The 25,251-nt window shown below is 40.1% G+C and overlaps 1 pseudogene; it reads left to right on the forward strand.

The window, feature by feature from the left end:
• Window positions 1-15,312: 15,312 nt before the first annotated feature.
• The window catches only part of LOC148147690 (uncharacterized), a 29,547-nt pseudogene continuing 19,608 nt past the window's right edge, over window positions 15,313-25,251 (forward strand).

The following is a 25,251-nucleotide window of genomic DNA, read 5'->3' on the forward strand; positions in this document are numbered from 1 at the left end:
CACCTCTTCATTCAATGAGTATTCATTAAATGAAACAGACTGCACGTGTACATTCAATAAGTAAAGCTTTCCTTATTTATTCAATGTCTCGAGCTTACCACTTTCATTCAATGAAACCAACTGCATTCCTTCAACCATTGATCCAACTGCAATCATTGAGTCAATGAATCAAACAGTACTAATGGATTCAATCAAACAAACTCAACTCATTTACTTCGTGAATCAAACTGCACCCATTCATTCAATATCTTTCTTAAAAGAGTAGAGCTCCGGCCATTCATTTAATTTCACGAGCAAAACGCATTCATTCAATGGAGCAAACTGCACTCATTTATTCAAAGATGCAGACGACGTCTTAAGAGTAGAGCTTTTCTCATTCTTTGGATGGGTCAAGCTTAACACTTTCATTCAATGAAACAAACTGCATTCATTGAATCATGAATCAAACTACAATCATTGAATCAATGAATGAATCCTTATTCCTTGTTCCAATCGAACAAACATATCTCCCTTATTTAGTGAACCAAACTGCATAAGTTCATTCAATGAAAGAGGCTGCACTTGTCAATTCATTGAGAAGAGCTACTCTTATTCATTCAATGGCACAAGTTTCACGCAGTGTCTCTATCAAACTGCGAACGTTCACTACATGACCCAAACTGCCCGTCTTAATTCAATGAGTAGAGCTTCTCTCATTCATTCAATGTGTCAAGCTCACCGTTTTCATTTAATGGAAAAAACTGCATTCATTGAATCAATCTCCAGCCACGAGTTTAAGGCATTGATTCCATCAAACAAATTGCACACATTTACTTCATGAAGCAAATTCATTTGTCAATTCATTGAATGCAGCTACTCATTCATTCAATGTCACAAGCTTCACACATTGTCTCAATCAGACTGCACACATTCACTCCATTAACCAAACTGCACGTGTTAATTCAGTGTGTAGAGCTTTTCTCATTCATTCAATGTGTCAAGCTTAATGCTTCCATTCACTGAAACAAACTGCACTCTTGATTCATTGAAGTAATCATTAATAATTGATTCACTGAATCAAACGTTATTCAAAGTTTCATTGAAACAAACTTATCACCCTTATCTATTGAATGAAACTGCACACCTTCATTCAATGCAATAGGCTGCACTTGTCAAGTCAATGACTAGAGCTATTCTCATTCTGTCAATGGGTCAAGCTTAAACGGTTTCATGCACTGAAACAAACTGCATTCATTGAATCATTGAATTAACTACAATAATTGATTCAGTGAATCGAACGTTATTCATTGTTTCAATGGAACAAACAACAGGCTTATTTAGTGAAAGATACTGCACACGTTCATTCAATGCAAGAGGCTGCACTTGTCAATTCAATGAGTAGAGCTACTCTCATTCTGTCAATGAGTGAAGCTTAACGCTTTCAACCACAGAAACCAAACTGCCTTCATTGAATCATTGAATCAAACTATAATAATTGATTCAATGAATCAAAACGTATTCCTTGTTTCAATCCAACAAACGTAACTCGCTTATTTAGTTTATCTTACCATTCTCGTTTTCATTCAATGAAACAGACTACACTTGATAATTCGTTCATTCCTTCATTCATTCATTCGTTCAATGCCACAAGCTTAAGGCATTGATCCACATTTAGTGCATGAAGCAAACTGCATTTGTCAATTTAATTAATACAGCTACTCTCATTCTCTCAATCTCACAAGCTTCACACATTGTCTCAATCAAACTGCACACATTAACTCCATGAACTGTACTTGTTAATTCAATGAGAGAGCTTCTCTCATTCATTCAACGTATCAAGCTCAAGGCTTCCATTCAATTATACAAAGTGCATTCATTGAATCTAACTAAGATTATTCGCTGTTTCAATGGAACAAACGTAGCTCACAGTGAATCCTACTGCACTCATTCATTCAATGAAACAGACTGCACATGATAATTCAATGAGTAGAGTTCTTCTCTATCATTCAACGCTTTACTTAATGAAACAACCAACATTCATTCATTCATTGATTCATATTTCAATCACTGATTCAAAGAATCAAATGTAATTCATTGGTTGAATTGCACAAACTTCACTCTTTTGTGTATCTCACTGCATTCAAGCAATTAATGAATCAAACTGCAAACATTCATTCAATGCGGAACACTGCAAATCCTATTCCAATGAATCTAGCTTTTGCCATTCATTCAATGAAAGAAACTACACGCGTTCATTCAATGATACAAACTGCATGCATTCATTTAATGAAACAGACTGAACATGTAAATTCAATAAGTAAAGCTTTTCTTGTTTATTGTGACATTGAATGAATGAGTAGCTGTATTCAATGAATTGACAAATGCAGTTTGCTTCATGAAGTAAATGTGTGCAATTTGTTTGATGGAATCAATGCGTCAAGCTTGTGGCATTGAACGAATGAGAGTACCACTATTCATTGAATTATCATGTGCAGTCTGTTTCATTGAGTGAATTATTCAATGTTTATTCCATGTCTCGAGCTTAGCACTTTCACTCAATGAAACCAACTGCATTTCTACAACCATTGAATCAAACTGCAATCAATGAGTCAATGAGTCAAACAGTATTCATGGATTTAATCAAACAAACTTAAATCATTTACTCCGTGAATCAAACTGCACCCATTCATTCAATGAAATGCACTTTAATAAAAAGGTAGAGATCCGGCCATTCATTCAATGCCACGAGCAAAACGCATTTATTCAATGGAGCAAACTGCAATCATTTATTCAAAGATGCAGACTACGTCTTATTTCAATGAGTAGAGCATTTCTCATTCTTTCAATGGGTCAAGCTCACCGTTTTCATTTCATGAAACAAACTGCATTCATTGAATCATTGAATCAAACTCCAGTCATTGATTCAGTGAATCAAACCGTATTCCTTGGTTCAATCGAACAAACATATCTGACTTACTTCGTGAATCCTACTACACTCAATGACACAGACTGCACATGATAATTCAATGAATAGTGGTACTCTCAATCGTTCAATGCCACAAGCTTAACGCATTGATTCCATCAAACAAATTGCACACATTTACTTCATGAAGCAAACTGCATTTGTCAATTCAATGAATACAGCTATTCATTCATTCAATGTTACAAGCTTCACACATTGTCTCAATCAGACTGCACACATTCACTCCATTAACCAAACTGCACATGTTAATTCAATGTGTTGAGCTTCTCTCATTCATTCAACGTATCAAGCTCAACGCTTCCATTCAATTATACAAAGTGCATTCATTGAACCGTTGAATCTAACTACGATTATTCGTTGTTTCAATGGAACAAAGGTAACTCACTTATTTAGTGAATCTTACTGCACTCATTCATTCAATGAAACAGACTGCACATGATAATTCAATGAGTAGAGGCTCTCTCATTCGTTCAAAGCCACAAGCTTAACGCATTGATTCAATCAAACAAACTGCACACATTTAGTCCATGAAACAAACTGCACCTCTTCATTCAATGAGTATTCATTAAATGAAACAGACTGCACGTGTACATTCAATAAGTAAAGCTTTCCTTATTTATTCAATGTCTCGAGCTTACCACTTTCATTCAATGAAACCAACTGCATTCCTTCAACCATTGATCCATCTGCAATAATTGAGTCAATGAATCAAACAGTATTAATGGATTCAATCAAACAAACTTAACTCATTTACTTCGTGTATCAAACTGCACCCATTCATTCAATATCTTTATTAAAAGAGTAGAGCTCCGGCCATTCATTTAATTTCACGAGCAAAACGCATTCATTCAATGGAGCAAACTGCACTCAATTATTCAAAGATGCAGATGACGTCTTAAGAGTAGAGCTTTTCTCATTCTTTGAATGGGTCAAGCTTAACACTTTCATTCAATGAAACAAACTGCATTCATTGAATCATGAATCAAACTACAATCATTGAATCAATGAATGAATCCTTATTCCTTGTTCCAATCGAACAAACATATCTCCCTTATTTAGTGAACCAAACTGCATAAGTTCATTCAATGAAAGAGGCTGCACTTGTCAATTCATTGAGAAGAGCTACTCTTATTCATTCAATGGCACAAGTTTCACGCAGTGTCTCTATCAAACTGCGAACGTTCACTACATCAACCAAACTGCCCGTCTTAATTCAATGAGTAGAGCTTCTCTCATTCATTCAATGTGTCAAGCTCACCGTTTTCATTTAATGGAACAAACTGCATTCATTGAATCAATCTCCAGCCACGAGTTTAAGGCATTGATTCCATCAAACAAATTGCACACATTTACTTCATGAAGCAAATTCATTTGTCAATTCATTGAATGCAGCTACTCATTCATTCAATGTCACAAGCTTCACACATTGTCTCAATCAGACTGCACACATTCACGCCATTAACCAAACTGCACGTGTTAATTCAGTGTGTAGAGCTTTTCTCATTCATTCAATGTGTCAAGCTTAATGCTTCCATTCACTGAAACAAACTGCACTCTTGATTCATTGAAGTAATCATTAATAATTGATTCACTGAATCAAACGTTATTCAAAGTTTCATTGAAACAAACTTATCACCCTTATCTATTGAATGAAACTGCACACCTTCATTCAATGCAATAGGCTGCACTTGTCAAGTCAATGACTAGAGCTATTCTCATTCTGTCAATGGGTCAAGCTTAAACGGTTTCATGCACTGAAACAAACTGCATTCATTGAATCATTGGATTAACTACAATAATTGATGCAGTGAATCAAACGTTATTCATTGTTTCAATGGAACAAACAACAGGCTTATTTAGTGAAAGATACTGCACACGTTCATTCAATGCAAGAGGCTGCACTTGTCAATTCAATGAGTAGAGCTACTCTCATTCTGTCAATGAGTGAAGCTTAACGCTTTCAACCACAGAAACCAAACTGCCTTCATTGAATCATTGAATCAAACTATAATAATTGATTCAATGAATCAAAACGTATTCCTTGTTTCAATCCAACAAACGTAACTCGCTTATTTAGTGTATCTTACCATTCTCGTTTTCATTCAATGAAACAGACTACACTTGATAATTCGTTCATTCCTTCATTCATTCATTCGTTCAATGCCACAAGCTTAAGGCATTGATCCACATTTAGTGCATGAAGCAAACTGCATTTGTCAATTTAATTAATACAGCTACTCTCATTCTCTCAATCTCACAAGCTTCACACATTGTCTCAATCAAACTGCACACATTAACTCCATGAACTGTACTTGTTAATTCAATGAGAGACCTTCTCTCATTCATTCAACGTATCAAGATCAACGCTTCCATTCAATTATACAAAGTGCATTCATTGAATCTAACTAAGATTATTCGCTGTTTCAATGGAACAAACGTAGCTCACAGTGAATCCTACTGCACTCATTCATTCAATGAAACAGACTGCACATGATAATTCAATGAGTAGAGTTCTTGTCTATCATTCAACGCTTTACTTAATGAAACAACCAACATTCATTCATTCATTGATTCATATTTCAATCACTGATTCAAAGAATCAAATGTAATTCAGTGGTTGAATTGTACAAACTTCACTCTTTTGTGGATTTCACTGCATTCAAGCAATGAATGAATCAAACTGCAAACATTCATTCAATGAGGAACACTGCAAATCCTATTCCAATGAATCTAGCTTTTGCCATTCATTCAATGAAAGAAACTACACGCGTTCATTCAATGATACAAACTGCATGCATTCATTTAATGAAACAGACTGAACATGTAAATTCAATAAGTAAAGCTTTTCTTGTTTATTGTGACATTGAATGAATGAGTAGCTGTATTCAATGAATTGACAAATGCAGTTTGCTTCATGAAGTAAATGTGTGCAATTTGTTTGATGGAATCAATGCGTCAAGCTTGTGGCATTGAACGAATGAGAGTACCACTATTCATTGAATTATCATGTGCAGTCTGTTTCATTGAGTGAATTATTCAATGTTTATTCCATGTCTCGAGCTTAGCACTTTCACTCAATGAAACCAACTGCATTTCTACAACCATTGAATCAAACTGCAATCAATGAGTCAATGAGTCAAACAGTATTCATGGATTTAATCAAACAAACTTAAATCATTTACTCCGTGAATCAAACTGCACCCATTCATTCAATGAAATGCACTTTAATAAAAAGGTAGAGATCCGGCCATTCATTCAATGCCACGAGCAAAACGCATTTATTCAATGGAGCAAACTGCAATCATTTATTCAAAGATGCAGACTACGTCTTATTTCAATGAGTAGAGCATTTCTCATTCTTTCAATGGGTCAAGCTCACCGTTTTCATTTCATGAAACAAACTGCATTCATTGAATCATTGAATCAAACTCCAGTCATTGATTCAGTGAATCAAACCGTATTCCTTGGTTCAATCGAACAAACATATCTGACTTACTTCGTGAATCCTACTACACTCAATGACACAGACTGCACATGATAATTCAATGAATAGTGGTACTCTCAATCGTTCAATGCCACAAGCTTAACGCATTGATTCCATCAAACAAATTGCACACATTTACTTCATGAAGCAAACTGCATTTGTCAATTCAATGAATACAGCTATTTATTCATTCAATGTCACAAGCTTCACACATTGTCTCAATCAGACTGCACACATTCACTCCATTAACCAAACTGCACATGCTAATTCAATGTGTTGAGCTTCTCTCATTCATTCAACGTATCAAGCTCAACGCTTCCATTCAATTATACAAAGTGCATTCATTGAACCGTTGAATCTAACTACGATTATTCGTTGTTTCAATGGAACAAAGGTAACTCACTTATTTAGTGAATCTTACTGCACTCATTCATTCAATGAAACAGACTGCACATGATAATTCAATGAGTAGAGGCTCTCTCATTCGTTCAAAGCCACAAGCTTAACGCATTGATTCAATCAAACAAACTGCACACATTTAGTCCATGAAACAAACTGCACCTCTTCATTCAATGAGTATTCATTAAATGAAACAGACTGCACGTGTACATTCAATAAGTAAAGCTTTCCTTATTTATTCAATGTCTCGAGCTTACCACTTTCATTCAATGAAACCAACTGCATTCCTTCAACCATTGATCCAACTGCAATCATTGAGTCAATGAATCAAACAGTATTAATGGATTCAATCAAACAAACTTAACTCATTTACTTCGTGTATCAAACTGCACCCATTCATTCAATATCTTTATTAAAAGAGTAGAGCTCCGGCCATTCATTTAATTTCACGAGCAAAACGCATTCATTCAATGGAGCAAACTGCACTCAATTATTCAAAGATGCAGATGACGTCTTAAGAGTAGAGCTTTTCTCATTCTTTGAATGGGTCAAGCTTAACACTTTCATTCAATGAAACAAACTGCATTCATTGAATCATGAATCAAACTACAATCATTGAATCAATGAATGAATCCTTATTCCTTGTTCCAATCGAACAAACATATCTCCCTTATTTAGTGAACCAAACTGCATAAGTTCATTCAATGAAAGAGGCTGCACTTGTCAATTCATTGAGAAGAGCTACTCTTATTCATTCAATGGCACAAGTTTCACGCAGTGTCTCTATCAAACTGCGAACGTTCACTACATCAACCAAACTGCCCGTCTTAATTCAATGAGTAGAGCTTCTCTCATTCATTCAATGTGTCAAGCTCACCGTTTTCATTTAATGGAACAAACTGCATTCATTGAATCAATCTCCAGCCACGAGTTTAAGGCATTGATTCCATCAAACAAATTGCACACATTTACTTCATGAAGCAAATTCATTTGTCAATTCATTGAATGCAGCTACTCATTCATTCAATGTCACAAGCTTCACACATTGTCTCAATCAGACTGCACACATTCACTCCATTAACCAAACTGCACGTGTTAATTCAGTGTGTAGAGCTTTTCTCATTCATTCAATGTGTCAAGCTTAATGCTTCCATTCACTGAAACAAACTGCACTCTTGATTCATTGAAGTAATCATTAATAATTGATTCACTGAATCAAACGTTATTCAAAGTTTCATTGAAACAAACTTATCACCCTTATCTATTGAATGAAACTGCACACCTTCATTCAATGCAATAGGCTGCACTTGTCAAGTCAATGACTAGAGCTACTCTCATTCTGTCAATGGGTCAAGCTTAAACGGTTTCATGCACTGAAACAAACTGCATTCATTGAATCATTGAATAAACTACAATAATTGATGCAGTGAATCAAACGTTATTCATTGTTTCAATGGAACAAACAACAGGCTTATTTAGTGAAAGATACTGCACACGTTCATTCAATGCAAGAGGCTGCACTTGTCAATTCAATGAGTAGAGCTACTCTCATTCTGTCAATGAGTCAAGCTTAACGCTTTCAACCACAGAAACCAAACTGCCTTCATTGAATCATTGAATCAAACTATAATAATTGATTCAATGAATCAAAACGTATTCCTTGTTTCAATCCAACAAACGTAACTCGCTTATTTAGTGTATCTTACCATTCTCGTTTTCATTCAATGAAACAGACTACACTTGATAATTCGTTCATTCCTTCATTCATTCATTCGTTCAATGCCACAAGCTTAAGGCATTGATCCACATTTAGTACATGAAGCAAACTGCATTTGTCAATTTAATTAATACAGCTACTCTCATTCTCTCAATCTCACAAGCTTCACACATTGTCTCAATCAAACTGCACACATTAACTCCATGAACTGTACTTGTTAATTCAATGAGAGACCTTCTCTCATTCATTCAACGTATCAAGATCAACGCTTCCATTCAATTATACAAAGTGCATTCATTGAATCTAACTAAGATTATTCGCTGTTTCAATGGAACAAACGTAGCTCACAGTGAATCCTACTGCACTCATTCATTCAATGAAACAGACTGCACATGATAATTCAATGAGTAGAGTTCTTCTCTATCATTCAACGCTTTACTTAATGAAACAACCAACATTCATTCATTCATTGATTCATATTTCAATCACTGATTCAAAGAATCAAATGTAATTCAGTGGTTGAATTGTACAAACTTCACTCTTTTGTGGATTTCACTGCATTCAAGCAATGAATGAATCAAACTGCAAACATTCATTCAATGAGGAACACTGCAAATCCTATTGCAATGAATCTAGCTTTTGCCATTCATTCAATGAAAGAAACTACACGCGTTCATTCAATGATACAAACTGCATGCATTCATTTAATGAAACAGACTGAACATGTAAATTCAATAAGTAAAGCTTTTCTTGTTTATTGTGACATTGAATGAATGAGTAGCTGTATTCAATGAATTGACAAATGCAGTTTGCTTCATGAAGTAAATGTGTGCAATTTGTTTGATGGAATCAATGCGTCAAGCTTGTGGCATTGAACGAATGAGAGTACCACTATTCATTGAATTATCATGTGCAGTCTGTTTCATTGAGTGAATTATTCAATGTTTATTCCATGTCTCGAGCTTAGCACTTTCACTCAATGAAACCAACTGCATTTCTACAACCATTGAATCAAACTGCAATCAATGAGTCAATGAGTCAAACAGTATTAATGGATTTAATCAAACAAACTTAAATCATTTACTCCGTGAATCAAACTGCACCCATTCATTCAATGAAATGCACTTTAATAAAAAGGTAGAGATCCGGCCATTCATTCAATGCCACGAGCAAAACGCATTTATTCAATGGAGCAAACTGCAATCATTTATTCAAAGATGCAGACTACGTCTTATTTCAATGAGTAGAGCATTTCTCATTCTTTCAATGGGTCAAGCTCACCGTTTTCATTTCATGAAACAAACTGCATTCATTGAATCATTGAATCAAACTCCAGTCATTGATTCAGTGAATCAAACCGTATTCCTTGGTTCAATCGAACAAACATATCTGACTTACTTCGTGAATCCTACTACACTCAATGACACAGACTGCACATGATAATTCAATGAATAGTGGTACTCTCAATCGTTCAATGCCACAAGCTTAACGCATTGATTCCATCAAACAAATTGCACACATTTACTTCATGAAGCAAACTGCATTTGTCAATTCAATGAATACAGCTATTCATTCATTCAATGTCACAAGCTTCACACATTGTCTCAATCAGACTGCACACATTCACTCCATTAACCAAACTGCACATGTTAATTCAATGTGTTGAGCTTCTCTCATTCATTCAACGTATCAAGCTCAACGCTTCCATTCAATTATACAAAGTGCATTCATTGAACCGTTGAATCTAACTACGATTATTCGTTGTTTCAATGGAACAAAGGTAACTCACTTATTTAGTGAATCTTACTGCACTCATTCATTCAATGAAACAGACTGCACATGATAATTCAATGAGTAGAGGCTCTCTCATTCGTTCAAAGCCACAAGCTTTCCTTCTGCTCCTTCACCTCCTCGGTCTACTGTCTGTATGGGGTTTGCACATTCTCCCTGTGTCTGCGTGGGTTTCCTCCTGGTCCTCCGGTTTCCTCCCGTAGTCCAAAGATGTGCAGGTCAGGTGAATTGGCCAAGCTAAATTGCCCGTAGTGTTAGGGGCATTAGGCAGAGGGACATGGGAATGGATAAGTTACTCTTCGGAGGGTCAGTGTGGACCTGTTGGACCGAAGGGTCTGTTTCCACACTGTAGGGAATCTAATCTAATCTAATCTAATCTTCTCTTCTGGTCAAACTAAATTCGCCCAAGAACAGTCTCATGGTCCATCCTGGTGCCTGAGTCTCTTCATGCTGATAAACTAACTCCAGTTAAACACCAAGAAGAATGAAGCCGCGGTTTCCAATTTTCCCTGCTCCAATTTTCATTCCTGAGCTACCTCCTCGATTCCTGTCTCCTGTAACTCATTGTGATTCAGCCAGTTTGTTCACAACTTGGTGCTGCATTTGATTCTGAGAGGAGCTGCTGATCTCAGACCAAGCAAAAAGAACAAAGAAAAATACGGCACAGGAACAGGTCCTTCGGCCCTCCAAGCCTGCACCGATCCAGATCTTCTAACTAAAAGTGTCGCCTATTTTCCAAGCGTCTATATCCCCCTGCCCCCTGCCTATTCATGTGTCTGTCTAGATACATCTTAAATGACACTATCATGCCTAACTCTACTATCTCTGCTGGCAATGTGTTCCAGGAACCCACCACCCTCTGTGTAAAGAACTTCCCACGCATATTTCATTTAAAGGTTTTCACTCTCCCCTTGAACTTGTGACCCCTAGGAATTGAATCCCCTACTCTGGGAAAAAGTATCTTGCTATCTACCCAGTCCATACTTTTCATGATTTTGTAGACCTCAACCAGGTGCCCCCTCAACTTTTGCCTTTCTAATGAAAATAATCCTAATCTACTCAACCTCTCTTTATAGCCAGTGTCCTCCATACCGGGCAACATACCAATCAATCTCCTCTGTACCCTCTCCAAAGCACATCCTTCTGATAATGTGGCAAACAGAACTGTACGCAGTACTCCAAATGTGACTGAAGCAATGGCTTCTACAGCAATGGTAACATGACCTGCCAACTCTTGTACTCAATACCGCATCTAGAAGCTTGCCATGTGCCTTCTAGACCACTCCATTGACCTGCATTGCCACCTTCAGGGTACAATGAACCTGAACACCCAGATCTCTCTGTAAATCAATTTTCCCCAGGACTTTTCCATTTGCTCTATAGTTCCTTGAACTGCATCTTCCAAAATACATCACCTTACATTTTTCCAGATTGAACTCCATCTGCCATTGCTCTGCTCAGTTCTCCAATCTATCTACATTCTGCCGCCATCTCTGACAGTTCCATTCACAATCTGCTACGCCACCAAAAGTAGTGTCATCTGCAAACTTGCTATTCAGACCATCTACAGCTTCCTCCAGACTATTTATGGATATCACAAACAACAGTGTCTCTCAACGGAGCCTTGTGGAAAACCACTTCTCACAGTTCTCCATTTTGAGAAATACCCTTCAACTACTACTCTCTATCCATCTCCTAGTAGACCCTGGACCCATGTGACTTCACTTTCTCCATCAGTCTACCGTGGGGAACCTTATCAAACTCCTTACTGCAGTCCATGTCTTTGACATCTACAGTCGCATCAATCAAATTTGTCACTTCCACAAAGAATTCTTTTCAACCGGTAAGACATGACCTTTCCTGCATAAAACCATGTTGCCTATCATTGATAAACCTATTTTCTTTCAAATGTAAATAGATACCATCCCTTAGTAACTTCTCCAGGAGCTTCCCTACCACTGATGTCAGGCTCACTGGTCTGTAATTACCTAGATTATCCTTGTTACCCTTCTTTAAAATGGGGACATTACCAACTCTCCAGTCCTCAGTACCTCACCCGTGTTCAAGGACGTTGCAAAGATGCTTAGTTAATGCTTAGCTATTTCCTCATTCACTTCCCTCAGTAACATGGGATAGACCCCATCCAGTCCTGGGGTCTTGTCCACCTTAATGCCTTCCTCCCTCCTTATGCTGACTTGACCTCGAGTAATCAAACTTCTATCCCTCGTCTCAATGTCCGTCATGTCCCTGTCCTCGGTGAATGCTGATGCAAAGTACTCATTAAGAATCTTACTGATTTTCTCCCACTCCACGCATATCTTTCCTGCTTTGTCCGTGAGCGATCCAACCCTTTCTCTAGTTATCCTCTTGCTCCTTATATAGGAATAAAAAGCTTTAGGATTTCCCTTAACCAGATGTAGGGGAAGCTGCAGATAATGGGGGTGGCAGAGGCAGGGTGATGAAGTGGGGATAGGTGAAGGCAGGTCAAAGGTACAACCTAATTGGTCAATGGGAGGACTGAATCTGGTTGGTGGCAGGGAGCAGTGGAAGGGATGGGGAGGGCTGGGAAGGTAGTCGGGCGATGGGAAGGAAGGCTTTTTAAATTGGAGAACTCAGTTGTGAGTCCATCGTGCTCTCGGCTGCCCAGGCGGAAGATGAGATGATCATTATAGTTACAGAATCCCTCCAGTATGGGAACAGACCCTTTGGCCCAACAAGTCCACACCAACACTCCGATGAGGATCTCACACAAACCTATTCCCCTCCCTTATTACTTGACATTTACCCCTGACTAATGCTCCATACCTCACATCCCTGAACAATATGGGCAATTTAGCATGGCCAATTCATCCAATCTGCACATCTTTGGATTGTGGGAGGAAACCAAAGCACTTGGAGGATGGTCATGTTGGAAAGGGAGTGATTGGGGGAATTGAAATGGGCGATGCCTTGGAGGATGGAGATTTTGGAAAGGGAGTGGTGAGGGGAATTGAAATGGGCAGTGACTGGGAGATCTGGTCGGCCCCTGCTGACCCGGCTGTGATGCTCGTGAGCCTAAGTTTACATTCGGTCTCTCCGATGTAGAGAAGGTGACAGTGGGAAAACCTGATGCAGCAAGCTCGGTTGGAAGAGAGGCAGGTGAAGGAGCTGAGTGGGAGTGGGGAGAGTGAGGAGCTGAGTGGGAGTGCAGAGAGCGAGGAACTGAGTGGGAGTATGGAGAGCGAGGAGCTGAGTGGGAACGGGGAGAGTGAGGACCTGAGTGAGAGCGGGGAGAATGAGGAGCTGAATGGGAGTAGGGAGACAGAGGAGCTGAGTGTGAGTGGGGAGAGTGAGGAGCTGAGTGGGAGCAGGGTGAGGGAGGAACTGAGTGGGAGTGGGGAGAGAGAGGAGCTGAGTGGGAGCGGGGAGAGTGAGGAGCTGTGTGGGAGGGGGGAGAGTGAGGAACTGAGTGGGAGCGGGGAGAGCTCACCAGGGGATGGCAGCAGTAGCCAGGTTCATGGCACCGTGGCTGGCTCTGCTGTAAAGAAGGGCAGGAAAAAGTGTGGAAGGGCTTTAGTCACAGGGTGTTCAATTGTAGAGGAGTAGGTATTGCAAATCTGTGGTTGAAAACGAGACTCCCGAATGGTGTGTTGCCTCCCATGTGCACAGGTCAGGGATGTCTCAGATCAGTTGCAGAAGATTCTCAAGGGGGAGGGTGAACAGCCGGTTGTCGTGGTGTATAAAGGCACAAACAATATAGGTAAAGAAAATGGGATGAGGGCCTACAAACAGAATTCAGGGAGTCTGGAGCCAAGTTAAAAATTCGGACCTCTGAGGTAATAATCTCAGGATTGCTAATAGAGTCACGTGCTCGTCAGAGGGATATAATAAACAGGATGAATGAGTGGCTTGACAGATTGTGAAAGAGGGAGGGGTTTAGATTTTTGGGACTTTGGGACCGGTTCTGGGGGAGGTGGGACAAATTGGACAGTCTCCACCTGGGCTGGACTGGAACCAATGTCCTTGAGGGTCATTTTGCAAATGCTGTTGGGGAGGGTTTAAACTGACAATGAGGAGGTAGTAACTAAAGCCTGTAATAAACTAGATAATGAAGTCAGCATGACGAAGGGGAAGAGGAGACAGGTAGGAGATGATGAACACAAAGGGGCTGGTGGTCTGAGGTGCATTTGTTTTAATGCAAGAAGTGTCATAGATAAGGCAGATGAATTTAGGGCTTGGATTAGTAGCTGGGAGTATGACACTATTGGTATCACTGAGACTTGGTTAATGGAAGGGCATGATTGGCAGTGAAATATCCCAGGATATCGATGCTTCAGGCAGGATAGAGAGGGAGGTAAAATGGGTGAAGAAGTTGCATTCCTGGTCAGAGAGAATGTCACAGCTGGGCTGAAGGAGGATACTATGGAAGACTCGAGCAGTGAGGCGATATGGGCAGGGCTCAGAGACAGGAAGGGTGCAGTAACAATGTTCGGGCTGTACTACAGGCCTCCCAACAGCAAGTGGGAGGTAGAGGTCCAAATATGCAAAAGGATCATGGGAAGATGGAGGAGCAACAGGGTAGTGGTGATGGGAGATTTTAATTTTCCCAACATTGACTCGGATTCACTTCGTGTTAGAGCTTGGAGCAGAATTTGTAAGGAGCATCCAAGAGGTTTTTTTTAGAGCAGTATGTAAATAGTACAACTTGGAAGGGGTTCATTCAGAGCATAAATGAACGTGTTTGTGATCCCTGGACATCAATCCTCTCAATCCCGGTACATTTGTGCAGGAGTTCCTTAGGATAGCTTCCTCACTGAACCAAACATCTTCAGCTGTTTCATCAATGTCTTTCTCCATCATAAGATCAGAAGTAAGGATATTCACTGAAGATTACACAATGTCCAAAACAATTTGTTAGTCCTCAGCTCCTGTGGCCATGTGTAGCAAGGGCTGGACAACATTTCAGCTTGTGCTGTTAAAATGCCTGTAACATTCATGCAACAGCACTGTTGGGCACTGCCCATTTCCACAGTGAAGAGGAAGAACCAGCACCTCAAGCTGGTTTCACAGAAAAATAACATTGAAACTATTGGAGAAGAAGAGGCCCAGAAAAAGTCGTCTGTACTGCACATCGAGCTGGAAAACAGGAACCAGCGATCACACAATCAGCTCACTGAGCCTCTTCCATGGGACCAGGACAACTCACCTCTTCAGGAGAAAGTGAAGACTTATTCCGAATACCTTGGTTCTCCTGCACTTCGGACCAGCCTGACCTGCTGTGTTTTTCCAGCACCACACTCTCGATCTCCAAATCACTGCTTGCGTCCCTGACACAGCAACAACAAGAGGCCATTCAGCCCCTCAAGCCTCTGATAGGAGGATATCATTGATGCTCCAACATGACAAACCAATGAAGCAGAGACTGCACAGACAAACTTCTCCATGTTGTCCCTCCTGGCTCCATTGATAATGGTATACATGTGTTACTTCACCAAGATTTGCTTAGGGTGAGGAGGGAAAGGGGATGGTTTGTGCCAAATCTCAAGGATGCAGCTTCTATCTCCGAGAAGACAGACTGGCATTCTCGATGGAGGTCAGAAGCTGGTGGGAATGGCTAACTCTTTCAGGAGTAAGGCATCGTGGCTGCTGACAGATTTGTGAACAAAGTGAGTTTCAGTGCAGGGTCACACAGCAGCACACACTGAGGTGGTGAGAGTTCATTCAACCAACATGGGAGCTTCGCAGAGAAAAACTATTGGGAAACATGTATCATGGAGAAAATTAATATGCAATTTTTTACGCTGTCAGTATCATTATTTTCGACACAATGAATGTTAGCCCATTACCCTCCGGTTTCAATGCGATCACCTCTTATTGCCTCCCAACACGAGAGATTAACCACTCGTTTCCTTCACACTCTTCTCATGGTACCATCTTCCCAGGGATTATTCTGGTGGACCTCCGTAACACTGTCTATGTGGTTAGGAAATCATTCCTCATAAAGGAGAGAAAATCTGTACACAGTGCCCCAAATATTGTCTTACCAACACTCGACAACAGCAGGAAGCTGTCTTTACTCCTACAATGAACATTCTGCGATGAAGGAAAACATACTATTAACAGTCCTGATTGCTTGCTGCCCCATATGAATCCCTAGTGACTCATTCAGATCCTTTTCACCAACAGCACTTCCCAACCACCCACATTCTCATCAATATAAAATCAGAAGGATGGTATTTGTTGCCTACACCCAAATCATTCCTTTGCCTTGTGAATCCCGATGCTCCAAGCACTGATTCAGATGATACCCCATGAGTGATGACTTTCAGTCCAGAGCAGAACCCAACTCTCTGTATTCTCTCCATGAACCAATTCTCAATAGTTACAAAGTCAAAGGAGTGTATGGTTACTTTAAAAGAGAAGGTGTGTTTCTAATTGTGACAGCCCATGTGTCTGTGAGTGCAGAGATTGCTGAAAATTGAGAAAATGTAACCGTTAGCTTGGGGGTTGTGTTTTGATGTTAAGTCAATCAGATTTGAATTTAACCAATGAAAATAAATTATGCCCAGGATACCAAAAACCAATTGAATTTGAATTTAATAGTATTGACAACATCTGACCAAATGACACTTGGACATTTAAAAGCAAGTGAATTTTGAAAATTAGTCAGAGCACATATCATCTGAAGGGGCTCTTCACCCTCTCAAAGAAATCTCTCAGAAGGCACTATCTATCAAACATACCTTTTCCAGTGAAAACAGGAAAAAGTGTAAGAAGACAGCCCAGGGAGATGACGGCAGATTTGGAAGGATAGAAGGAAGACAGCATAAGGGTCTGTTTGGACTTTGAGAGATTAAGTTACATTAATGGGTAAACACTGGGCTGGGAAACTGGACTGTTGCTTGCCCCATGGCAGGAGGCTGGTGTTTCTGGCATCTGCCCCTAGATAAGGGCCGGTTATTCCCATTTCCTCCTCCCGCTGCTGCTGTTTGTGGAGCCCTTTCTGCACTGCCATGATACGCTGCCACTCGGTGACCAGGAGGCACTTGTGGAACTGGCAGTACTGCCAGCTACACACCCGCTGCTCCTTCAGCCAGACATCGATACCATGGTTCCTGCATCGTCTTTCTTAAACAGACAGTGCAGTCTTTCGACTTTGTAAATCCATCCGTGTAATATATTCTCCTCTTACCCCTGGACTCTAACCTTCTTCACTCACCAGTGTGCAAGCGTTACAAAATTCATCTGAACATTGAAATACTCCAGTCCCACTGTTCTCATTAGACAATGTCACAAACAACATCCTCCACAAACCCCAGCGCATTTATTAAAGATAATTTCTGAATGTCGGCTGGCTCTGCAAAATCATATCATAATTCTCCAATTATCCAGTTACCTCCTTCCTCACAAAACGTGCTCATATCTTTAACCAACTGGCATCAAATTACTAACTGTTTGGTTAATAATTCCCTCTTCATCATGTTTTAAATATTTGCAGCCATAGCACCGACTCACCACTGTCTTGGATCTTTCCCAGAATCCAAAGGGCTTTGAAGAACTTTAACTTCCCTCATTAGTCATAGAAATGCTGCATACAATTAAGGAATTTAAAGGATGAAAAGAGGCTATTGACCCATCATGTCCAGACTGGCTCCCAAAAGAGCTGTCCAGCATGCTCAGTCTGCAGCCCCATCTCTACAGTGTTCTAAATTCATCAGTCATTTGGTGCAGCAACTTACCACACTTCAATCCAATCAGTTTTTCAAGTAATTGCTCTTTAATAATTCAAATTTCCTGCACTTCCTCATCTTCACTAGTCACCCTGTTCCCTAATATTTCTGGAAGATTTTCTGTTCCTTCCTCTGTGGAGACAGAACCAACGTAGTCACCTCAGGGGACAGGGATCATCTATGTCACGTCGTGAGTACCTCAGAGGATGGCACTGTGGCACATGGTGGATATGACAACCATTCTTGCATGGAAAGTTCCAGAATCAAACCAGTTCGCTTCATGGTCCTCTCCCTGGTGTGAGACCACGGGTCATGCTGAAGCAGGTGACACAACTCTGTGACCTCCATATTGTCTAATCAAACTGGCTTCACACATTGCAACTGGAATAGGTACAACATTGGAAAATATTCCTGGAAATCCCAGAGAGGAGATTGTAGTGCCTTGCTCCTCACTGTTTACAGAGCTTCCCTTCTATGCAGTCTCTGCTCCATTTGTTAGCTGTATTGAAGACCCCGATACACTGTGAATGCCCTGCCCACACCTTGTTCAGAGTGGGCTCACCCTCCCTGAATGAATGCTGCAGCTGGTACACAAACCTGAGGAAACCATTTACAGAACCTTCACTGTTGTTCCAGTGACAGGAGCAGGTCAAATCCATGTATACATGGCACAACCACTCTGTGTTGAAAATGCCTTCGTTCTCAGATTCTTGTCAGTTACTGATGAACTGTTACATCTCTGCACAGCCCCAGTGTCCTGAAATATTTGCAGTTCCACCCGCCATAGAGTTAGTTGACAATCGCACCATTTTCTGTACCTCAGTCATGATGACAAGCAACACCACTATTGCATGGGATTTGATGAGAGAAGACGGGGAGGTGATGGTCCAGCTTGTGGTCTATTAATCGAGGGATCCAGGTAATAACCGAGACCCCGGATTTGATCCCACTACGGTAAATGGTGGAAATTGAATTCAATAAAACACCTGGAATTATGAATGAAATGAAACTATGAAACCATCGTTTGTTGTCAGGAAAACCCACCTGGCTCCCTAATGTCCTTCAGGAAAGGAAGTTTACCACCTTCACCTGGTCTGGCCTACATGTGACTCCAGACTCTCAGCAATAGGGTTGTCTCTCAGCTGCCCTTTGAAATGGCCAAGTCAGCCACTCAGCTGTATCAATCACTACAATGTCTCAGAGAAATGAAACTGAATGGGCCTAGGCACCTTCAGTTGGTCAAGAAGGCAGCTCAGCAGCATCTTCTCAAGGGCAATTGGCAGGGGAAATAAATGCTGCCTCAGTCTGTGATACCCATGTCCCATTAGTGAATATAAGGAGATGAGCACACTCTGGGAAGAGAGGCAGAGGGGACATAACTCAGTTTAAACAGCGACTTGGAATGATTTTCAAGTGTATGGGAAATGGCAGAAAATAAATGAGATTCATGGTGCATTTTATTTCCATCCCAGCCAATCAGCAATCCCTTTGTTTGCTTCTTATTCTCTCCCTCTCTCTCTTTCTCCTTCTGTTCAACTCACTCCTTCTCCTCTTCATAACAAACAATTCTGTCACTAAAATAATCACAATAATTCCCAGCTGCTTTCAGTTCTCACGTATGGTCTGTGGACTCGAAATGTGAACTCTGTCTTTCTCTCAACAGAGGCAGGCAAACATGTTCATTTTCCCCAACACTTTTTTTTTGGTTTCAAAATGGCAGCATCTTCCATTGTTTGATTTAACTCCTAATTTCTTTGATTTCATGGGAATGTCGACATCACTGGGAAGGACAGCATTTGATGACCATCACTAATTGACCTTGACTGTGAGGTCATTCCACAAGGCAGAATAGAGCCAAGCACAATGTTTTGGGTCTGAAGTCACACATAACCCAAACCAGATAAGAATGTTCGATTTCTTTTCCAAACGACATCAGCGAAACAGTTCGGTTTTTAGACAAAATCCTGAGGGACTTAAGGATATTATCAATGAAATTTACTTTTGTTCCAATTCTTGTGATTTGAATTTAAGGGCTGTTATCAGTTGTTGTGGGATATGAATCAGTGTCTTCAGATAATTAGCTTGTGGCTCTGAATCAACCTTCCAGTGACATTAATACTCTGGCACAGTGTCCCTATCTTGGAATTATTTTAGTGACAAAAACAAGTTTGTGATCAAAATATTTGCAACTAAAAGCGTGACGAGAAGAGAGTTGCAATAGTAAAATCTGAATTTTGTCAAGGCTTAGAGAATTGGTGATTCAGCAAATGTACTGAAATATGGGTGGAGTCTGGTGATATTATGGAGCCGGCAATGAACAGGTTTGAAGATGGACACAATACCAAGACACAAATTGGTTCAGGGCAAAAAGGGGCCTCGACATTGTGAGCAGTCTCAGTATCAGATGCTTGTGAGGGAGGGGTCTGAAATTTGTGGATAATGAATGGAGTGTTTAATTGAAACTGAAGATAATAGTTTCTGTCCTTGTCAAACATAGACAACAGAAATAGCAATGGAGTTCAACATGGTTTAGGGAATGAATGAATGGAGATAGACATAAAGAGACTTATCAGGAGCACCAACAATAGCGAGGATGGGATAGTAACCTGCCTGAATAATCAGCAGTGCACCTTCTATCCGAAAAGATAATAAAGACCAGGAAAGAAAATTAAGAGCCAAGGATAAACTCCTGTCCATTGTTCGAACATTCCAGTCCATTGTCCTCAGATTCTGATCTCTCTTTTCCCTGTCTCTGCAGCTGCCATTAGTGGTGGATGTGATGCAGTTGCAGAAACAATGGGATAATGCATTGAAAGAAACCCTTACTAATAGGAGAGGGAAAGCCTCCAGTTACACAATTAGATTCCATGGAGATTGACACTAATCACAGTCACTGAATAAACATTTCCAGTTAACCCCTTTTCAATCCAGCACTTCCATTTCACAATCATAACTGGACTGGACTGGATGTTGGCATCGCTGGCTATTGGTCTTATCCCCCAATACCAACTGTTCTTGTGAAGTCAGTGGGGAGGAAGAATGACGGACGTTTCCTTTTTGCTCATGACTCTGTCATGTTGTTCATGTACAATGCTACATCCAACAGCCTCCCTCAAAAAAAGCAGTCAAGAGGTTGTTACTATGCTGATCCCTCGATCAACCACTAACTAACAGATTGTCACTGGGCATATTTACCCTGAGCATATGCAAGAAATATGGATTTGCCTGAATGTTTCTTTCACTGATTTAATGAGCAACTTTGTAACTTCACTACAAAACAAGCTTCAAATTTTTTTAAATAAAGTTTACTGCAGCATAGTGGCTCAGTGGTTAGCACTGTTGCTCACAGGTCTAGTGACATGGGTTTGATTCCAGCCTCAGCTGACTGTCTGTGTGGAGTTTGCACATTCTCTCAGTGTCTGCCTGAGTTTCCTCTGGGTGCTCCAGTTCATTGGGCATGCTAAATTACTCATCGTGTTCAGGAATATGTAGGTTAGGTGCATTAGTTTTGGGTAATGGGCCTGGGAGTCGGTGTGGACTTGTTAGGCTGAAGGACCTGTTTCCACACTGTACAGATTCTATGAACTTCTTCTTGCAGTTTATTTGTTTTAAAGCAGCAATATTTACATTTTTTTGACCTCAGACCAAAGCTAGTGGCATGTACAATCAATTTGTTTAATAAAGAGCTAAGGATGGAATGAATTCGACATTGGCTCAGAGATACAGAGGAATGGGGGCTTTGGCTGTGGAGATTGCGGGGGGTTGGGGGGGGTGGGTGGAGTACAATAATATCCTCCAGCCACCAGTATTCAAACATTACTCTTTCTGACATATAGAATGAAATATAATACAGAGCAAGAAGACAGATTATGTTTGGGAGATGGACTGTCAATCAACAATCTGAACAGAATGGGAGAGTTGTAAATGTGAGGGAGGGAACATATTTTTTGTACACACTGTCTAAACACAGGGTAACAGGTTGATAAGATTGTTCATATCTACGCAGGGTATTCAGAATTTAAACAGGCACAGACATCAAAATGTGCAAGGGTACAGAGAGATTCCAGGATAATAACAGTAGATGTTAGCGAGTTTTGAGAAGATTTGTAGCTCAGGTTGAGGTTCTGGATGTAAGTTTGCTGGCTGAGCTGTTAGATTCATTTGTAGACGTTTCGTCACCATACTGCGTAACATCTTCAGTGAGCCTCTGGATGAAGCTCCAACAGGAGAAGCATTTCTCAATCTGTGCCGGTGCAGAGATGGTGGGCCGAATGACCAATGTGCTTTGCCACAATTATTCTCTGATATGTATTAAAAGCTGAGGAGACAAACACGTTCAATGAAGGCCATAGAGTGTGGCATCATCAATAATTTATTCCTGTTGTTTCAAGCAGTGCAGCTGCCTGCAAAATGCCTTTTCAAATAAAACCGATTTCCTGAGATTCGCATATTTAGATGGATTTTTGCATAACGTTTTTTTCTGGAACATGAAAAAGAAACAGACTCCGATGTAACTCAAGTGTCACTGGCACAACAGCTCAAGTAATGGACCATATTGGGCAAATATAACTAAGTTCAACCTCGAGACTCGTCAAAATAAAACAAAACAGTTGGCACAATGGAAACCTGAAATACAAACAGGAAATGGGAGAGAAATGCAGCAGCTGAGGTTACATCTGAATAGAGAAACAGAGCAAACATATTGACTCTGATATGATGCTGTTGTGAAAAACCTATATTGGAGTCAAGACGTTAACTCGGTTTCTGTCTATTCAGATGCTGCCAGACCTACTGAGTTTCTCTCAAGCAGTTTAATTTTTGTGTCTTCTTTCTGAACTGTGACAAATTGTCTGATGTGAACAGAAACAGCAAAGCTACCATGTCAGAGGACTCTCAAGTATTTGGTGATGGACAGTAAATGAGAAATCAGGACGTTTCCTTATTAAACGTCCCTATATCAATAATCAGTTGCATTTTTATAACTTGCCATGAATATGTTGACCTCAGTGGCATTGACATCGCATGATCAATCCTCTGATTGTTTGAAAACAAATGGGATTGTTACCTCAATGTCTTGTCATGTTCCTGATGTCACTGGGGTCGCACTCATACAGCAAGGTCTTCCCGTACTGAGACTCTAGAACAAACCGTGAAAACATAAAATATCTTGGTACTTTAACATATTCATTCATGGATTTTGGAAGGCACCAGCAAGGGCAGAGTTTATTTGGCATCCCCAACAGCTTTGGACAAGGTAACAGAGAGCTGCCCGACTTGAACCTCTTCAATCCAAATGGCATTGTCATACACAAAGAGCTGTTTGGAAGGGGATTCCAAGATTTCTAACAAATGATTGTGTAGCTTTTCATTATTTAATTAACAATGAATTAATGCAGTCATGTTTTAAATTAGCTATGAACCAATATTACAGGTCACTGAGAATGTGTGAAGGAATCCTGCCAATTAATATTGATTCAGGCTAACACAATTGATTTATTATAAATATTAGTTATTAATTATATATATTACATAATTCAGGATGGAAATGCAACAAGTAACTAAAACATTTTAACAACTGTAATCGCACGGTTCTGTTTGTTTACCAGTCACTTGTGAGTTCTCATTCTGTTTCTGTAATGGTTTTGCTCGAGCACATTCATTTTTAAAAACTTCAACAGATTCCAAAGCACCATTTGCAGTTAATCCAATCCCCAATTTGGTGGAAATATCTCGTCCTCATCCCTTCTCCTCCCTTTATTTTCAACATGCTGCCCGCCACCATTCCGGTTTTCTTCTCCTTTTAGTTTTGTCTTTATTACCTCTGCTTTTCATGTTACGTTGCCAGATCAATTGCTGAGCCGATTTAACCAACTGCACAACTTTTGAGCCACCTCATGGCCATTCCTCATCACCCAATGTCCATCATGCTCCTCCTCATCTGAGTTGACTCAGTGTGACATCTCGGACCCTGAGCAAAACTGTGATCAATGGGAACCGGAGACAATTCTGCACTGGCAATGTCCTCAATTCTAAATGGGAAATCCAATCTCTGCAAGCTGTCTTCCAAGTCACTTAACTAGGGACTAATTTACTGCTCCTTCACTATCATTTGTTAAAAATCTTGGAATCCTCTTACAAAAGCCCTGTGTTTCTGACTGCACCACTTGAATTGATAGGTTCAAGAAGGCAGCCCTGTTACCTTCTCCAGAGCTGTTGGGAATAGCCCTTGATAGTGCCTTCCAAAACCCATGAACAAATATGTTAAAATACCAAGATATTTTATGGTTTCACAGTTTGTTCTGAAGTCTCAGAAAGGGAAGACCTTGCTGTATGAGTGCGACACCAGTAACATCAGGAGCACAGCATGACATTGACGTAACAATTCCCTTCATTTTCAAAGTCAGAGGATTGATCGTGTGACGTCAATGCCACTGAGATCAACATTTACATCGCAAGTTATAAAAATGCAACATATCATCGATATAGGAACGTTGAAGATGGAAACTGAGTAAGTTCTCATTTACTGTCCATCACCAAATACTTGAGAGTCCTCTGACATGGTAGCTTTGCTGTTCCTGTTCACATCAGACAATTTGTCACAGTTCAGAAAGAAGAAACAAAAATTAAACTGCTGGAGAGAAACTCAGCAGGTGAAAAGACAGAAACAGAATTAATGTTTTGAGGCCAATATAACTTACTCACAACAGCTTTATGTCAGAGTCAATATGTTTACTCTGTTTCTCTATTCAGATGTAAGCTCATCTGCTGCATGTCTCTACCGTTTTCTGTTTGTATTTCAGGTTTCCATTGCTTTTTCTGATGGGTCTCGAGGTTGAACTTGGTTATATTTGCCCAATATGGTCCACTCCTTGAGCTGTCGTGCCAGTGACACTTGTGTTACACTGGAGTCTGTTTCTTCTTCATGTTCCAAAAAAACACTTTTTGCTCATATCCATCCAAATATGCAAATCTCAGGAAATCGGTTTTATTTGAAAAGGCATTTTGCGAAAGCTGCACTTCATGAATCAACAGGAATAGATTATTGATGATGCCGCACTCTATGGCCTTCATTGAACAAGTTTGTCTCCTCAGACTCTGAAAGCTTTTAAGACGTATCAAAACTAATTACAGCAAAGCACAATGGTCATTCAGCCCACCATCTCTGCACCGACACAGACTGAGTTACATA

The sequence above is a fragment of the Chiloscyllium plagiosum genome, unplaced genomic scaffold, assembly GCF_037043375.1.
Source record: "Chiloscyllium plagiosum isolate Xiang-an unplaced genomic scaffold, Cpla_swu_hap1 HiC_scaffold_15, whole genome shotgun sequence".
Taxonomy (NCBI): Eukaryota; Metazoa; Chordata; class Chondrichthyes; order Orectolobiformes; family Hemiscylliidae; genus Chiloscyllium; species Chiloscyllium plagiosum.